The sequence below is a fragment of the Dendrobium catenatum genome, unplaced genomic scaffold, assembly GCF_001605985.2.
Source record: "Dendrobium catenatum unplaced genomic scaffold, ASM160598v2 fragScaff_scaffold_264, whole genome shotgun sequence".
Classification (NCBI taxonomy): domain Eukaryota; kingdom Viridiplantae; phylum Streptophyta; class Magnoliopsida; order Asparagales; family Orchidaceae; genus Dendrobium; species Dendrobium catenatum.
This window is the reverse complement of record NW_021318726.1, coordinates 1,447,399-1,452,946: the sequence shown is the minus strand read 5'-3', so window position 1 is coordinate 1,452,946 and position 5,548 is coordinate 1,447,399. Positions and strand designations below refer to the sequence as shown.

Here is a 5,548-nt window from a genome sequence, read left to right as displayed (position 1 = left end):
TCCGGATCGGGTCGTCGGGCCGCACGGTAAAGAGTAAGAGCACGTGGTGACATTTTATTTGGCGTCCGGATATAGAGCTACTTCAGGTGTCTGGACCTAATAAAAATTCGTTGTTTAGGGTCAGTTTTATTTATTTATTTTTTATTTTATTTACATTTTGATGCGAAATAAAATATATTTAATATTTTTAAAATATATTTTTATTGAATAATTATTAAGTTGGTTAAAGTGGCGGTCGCCATCAGTTAGTGGTGGCCGGGATTGTCTTAGAGATAATTGTTAACAATACTGAAAGCTATTCTGCATTTTTAAAAATAATTTGAATTTTAAAAGAATAAAAGCAGTAAAAAAACATGCTAAATAAGTGCGTTTTTTAAATTAAAAATAATCTCGGGCACTTAGTAAGCCCAACAACCGAAAGAAATTATTCCGTGGGGAGATTGGATGCATAACATCATTCAGAGATCAATCATAATACGTCACATCATCAACATCGAGCCGCAGTACCAAGCAGTATATTTTGATTGGTCTTCAGATGACTTTCGGGGTCATCACAAAATAATTAATCATTATCTTCTAAATAGTTTAAGTAGATCTTCTATTTATTTGATTAAGGTTTTATTTGGGATATTTTTTATTTTTAAAAATATTTTTTAGTATTAAAATTTTATTATTATATTTTTTAAAAAAATATATATATATTTAGCAAGTAATAAGAAAATTATTCTAACTTTTGAAAAAGATTAATAACTCGTAGCGAAAAAAAAAAGTAGCAAAGAGAAAATCAGCATTCAGATATATAATTAATCTATATAAAATGATTTCTTTTATAATTCTATATGAACTGCAAATCAAATACCAGCTTAAGGGTCTATTTTGACTATTTTGAGATAATTTCTCACTGCTTTATTTTAAGACAGTAATAACAATTTTGTTAGGAAACTATTTATTGTTGTATTGCTGTTTTTCTAAAAAAAAAAAAAAAAATTGTGATGAAAATTTGTATTTTGCAACCCGAATTTAAAAAATTCTTTCTCACTATAATTTTATAATTAATTTTATATATAAAACACTGCAGCCGTCTCAAATAAACCTTATTTTTTTATTACCAAATGCAAAAAATCTTAAAATTTGATTATAACACGATGGTGAAATTTTACAAAAAACTAGACAGTGATTGGTAATGACTTTTTTCTATATAAAAACCCCACGGAGAGGGCCTACACATTCCATAAACATAAAAACACAGGCTCTTAAAGAACAAAAAGCTCTCTAAAATACAACATTTGAAATAAAACATATGAGCTAATGGTTTTTTCTAATACAAACAATTAGAATAAAACAAAGGAAGAAACACCCAATAAAGTTAAAAGAAACTGGAGAAGGCAATACAATAGAAAAGCCAGTCACCGACTAGCGGTTTCCCAAATCCGAAAGCTCCAAAGAATTACAACCAAAAGCAATTCGCACGAAACATCAAGACACGAAGGAAAAAACAGCTGCATAAGAAAAATCAAGTCCCCACAAGCCACCAGCCAACAACACAAAACCAATCCACAACAGAGCAACTCAGCAGTCAAACCAACACTATAAGACATCAAACCAACCAACACCATCCACCAAAACAAAACAAAACCCAATAATAAGACAACCCAACTAGAACAATCAGCAACACTACAGAGATTGGTAATGGCTTATATGGGTTAGTAGGTAAAATTAGGTCTATTAATTTTAATAGAAAACAATGTGTTGTGACCGAATTAATAGGCAGCTAAATCAACCTACAAGTCTTTAAACATTTTTCTTTAAGGAGCATTAGGCATCATTAAATGAAATGAAAAAAAATTGTTGAGATATTTCTCTTCATTCCGCTCTACTTAATTCTATATATTTTTTGAAGATCTCAACAAGGTTTATTAGTGTGCTGAATATATGTATAATCGAGAATATACGTAAAAGAATAAAGCGCCTTAATAATGTACGTATATCCAACACATCAATATAATCTAAATTATTTTTTATACCTCACGATCCTCTGAAATCACAACAAAAATATAACAGATTCTACATTTATATATATACAAACACCATAAGATAACAGGGTGTCAATTTTTGACACGACCTGAAACACGACCCGAACCCGAAACGGGTCGGGTTCGGGTTCAACAAATCAACCCGTTTTAAAAATTGGGTCGGGTTCGGGTTGACCCAACAACCTGAAATTGACCCGAAAGTGACACGAAAACTCATTTTTGATCCGAAAACTCGAGATTGACCCTTTTTTACCCGAAAATTCGAGATTGACCCAATTTTTAGGGTTTAAACTAGCAATTTTGGGTCAACCTCGGGTCATTTGTGTCGGGTCGGGTTGACCCGAACCCGAATCGGGTCGGGTTCGGATCCATAAACCTGATCCGTTTTTAAAAACGGGTCGGGTTCGGGTTGACCCGAATAGTGCCGGGCCAGTTCCGGATTCGACACGAACCCGACCCGTTGACCCGAATTGACACCCCTAAGATAACCCAAAAAACCCTAACTTTAATATTTTAGAAGCCATGGTGAAACATGGCATGGAATATAATGCCAGAAGAGTGCGTTCATCTTTTTATTTTTTCGTGTGGCACATAATAAGCGATCAATTTTTGCCCTTTGGTGGTGTACTGTAGAATGCGTGAGGGCTTCTAATTCAACTACTACAAGACAAAAATACAAATAAATTAAAAAAATTGCAATAAGCAAAATTACTAATTCATAATTAAAAAACAATATTGCTATTATTCTAAAAATAACAAATTTGTTTTATTCTTAAAAAAAAACGATTTAATAACGGACAAAATTTGAATTTTTATCATAAAATTGATGATCAATAAAAAAATTCAGCAAAATTTATTTTTTCTAAAAAATATGTTATTTTTTTGTTTTTCACTCAAAGAAGTGGGTTATATACTAATAATGTGTATTTTTTTTTTAATTTTCTGCATGAATGAATCCTTAAAAAAACAGCATAGACTGCTGATCTTATCGGGGCTTTCAATTCAAATATCTTATTACTCTCATGGAGATTTATTTTTATATGCTAAATGAAAGTAATTACTTTTTAATAAGATTTATTTTTAGGCTTTCTTTAAGATAATTTTTTTTTACAATTTTTAAAAATATTTAAACTAAAATTTTTAATACTAAAAAATATTTTTAAAAGCAGTAGAATCTCAAATGAAGCCTTATAATTCATTTTGGACAGTTTTTTATTACTATTTTTTAAATTTTTATTCTAAAAAATTATTTTTTAAAAACAGTAAAAAAGTTGGCACATCCAAACAGCTTTCTTACTATTCCTTAAAATAAATTTTTTTTTTTTTTGGGACATTTAGGCCATTTAAGGCAAACTCACACACACAACGCATACACATAGACTCGAACCCTGAATCTCTTAGTTGGAAGCCTAAGCTCTCAACCAATAGGCCAAGGAGAGTTGTGTCTTAAAATAAAATTTTAATACAAAATTTTTTAAAACTAAAAAATTTTATACTAAAAAATTGTTAGGTATTAGTCCTAGATTTAGGTTTGTTTTTGTATAGCTTAGGTGTAGCTATTTGTATAGCTTGTAGAAGCCTATTTATAGGCTTTAGTTTTGTATTAGGAGGAAGCCAAGAGAAATAAAGATTTTGCATTGTTTGTGGCTCACGGTTTCCCCTCATCCTCTCTCCCTCTCCTCCTCTTGCAAGATCCATGAGGAAGTGCTTCTTCCTCAAGTGAAAGGATCTCACATCTGGTATCAGAGCCACGGTGGTGGCGATAAAGGTGGAGGAGGCGGAGACGAGTTTCTTGTCTGAAGAAACTGAAGGGGACGATCCGTGGAGCAAGAATCGTGCGTGGATCGGGATCAGCAGAAGGCGGATGCGCGTGCTCAAGCCGGAGGAGGCTTTAGGTGCCTGAAATCCGGAGTTGCGCGTGGGATTCTTGATCGGTGCAGACGGCTTCCGAGAGGTAGAAGGCAGGGCGGCTTGATCGACAAGAACAAAAGCTGGCACTGTGGCTTGCTAGTAACGTCACAAGAAATTCTGGCAAGAGCCAAGACGCAGAAGGCAGCCGGCGGCCGCAAGGGTGGAGGGTCGAAAAAGAAGGTTCTTCGCTCCGTCAAGGCTGGCCTTTAATTCCCCGTTGGCCTCATTGCTCGTTTTCTCAAGAACGGCCATTATTCCAAGCGTGTTGACACTGGCGCCGCTGTTTATCTCGCCGCTGTTCTCGAATACCTTGCCGCTGAGGTGTTGGAGTTGGCCGTAAACGCTGCAAGAGACAACAAGAAGAGTCGGATTATTCCTAGGCATTTGTTGCTTGCAGTGAGGAATGACGAGGAGCTCGGAAAACGTTTATCTAGTGTGACTATTGCTCTTGGAGAAGAAGTTTGGAGCGGTGATCCAAGTGCGGGACAGGTCCGATCGGAGGTGGACTGGAGCGGGAGGCTTCGGGCGGACATGCGAAATCAGAGAAGGCTTTTTGAATTGGGTGGAAATTGCGTGAGGAGCTGAACTGAGGCGGTGGTTTGCTCAAAGAAATCTGTTCTTTGATTAAAATAATGGTTCAGTTCTTTAAAGAAGAGATTAGATCTTCTTTGTGGTGGAATTTTGGACTCCGGGTGGAGTCGGGAGGACACTGGGGTAGTGTCGGCTGCTCTTGGAGAGCAGGATTGAAAGTGAGGGGCGCTTCGAGATGCGTGGTCGTGCGGTGCACGAGGAGTCCGCATAGGAGCGCGGGGCACTGGTGAAAGACACGCAGGGTTCTGGCCGGATGCGGCAGTGCGGAGCGTGGTCTTGGGACGAGCGGAGCGCAGGTGAAGGCGCAGGGCTCGCTGCACGGGTGGATACGTGCAGGATGTGGTCGGTGACAGACCACATGAGTGCAAGGCGCGGGCGCGGGCTTGTGGCGTTTGGACGCGGGCTGAAGGCGCAGGCGCGGGCACTGAGGCGCAGGGTGCTGGTGGATGCACAGGGCGCGGAAGCCGAGCTAGGGGTGCTCGGGGATTAGCTGCAGTGCGACAGGAGATCTGTGGGGAGGAGACCGACATGATCATTCTTTGGCTGTTCTATCAAGAATAGTGGTTATCTTTTATTTTTTAAAATCTGGACTAAGGGTGTGATTGTTAGGTATTAGTCCTAGATTTAGGTTTGTTTTTGTATAGCTTAGGTGTAGCTATTTGTATAGCTTGTAGAAGCCTATTTATAGGCTTTAGTTTTGTATTAGGAGGAAGCCAAGAGAAATAAAGATTTTGCATTGTTTGTGGCTCACAGTTTCCCCTCATCCTCTCTCCCTTCTCCTCCTCTTGCAAGATCCATGAGGAAGTGCTTCTTCCTCAAGTGAAGGGATCTCACAAAAATTATTTCAAAAAATAATAAAATACTTCTACATTAAAAAAATAATAAAAAAAATTAATTGTGCTGCTCTTGATACTTTTGGTAGGTGGACGGAAATTTTGGCTTTGCTACCAGAAAAACAATCATTATCTTTTCGATGATCATCTATCATTGAGGCCATTTGCCGAGATTCTTGG

At 37.2% G+C, this 5,548-nt stretch overlaps 1 pseudogene; it reads left to right on the top strand.

Moving 5' to 3' along the window:
• LOC110099137 overlaps positions 1-5,023 on the top strand; it is a 5,363-nt pseudogene extending 340 nt beyond the window's left edge.
• The last annotated feature ends 525 nt before the right edge of the window (positions 5,024-5,548 follow it).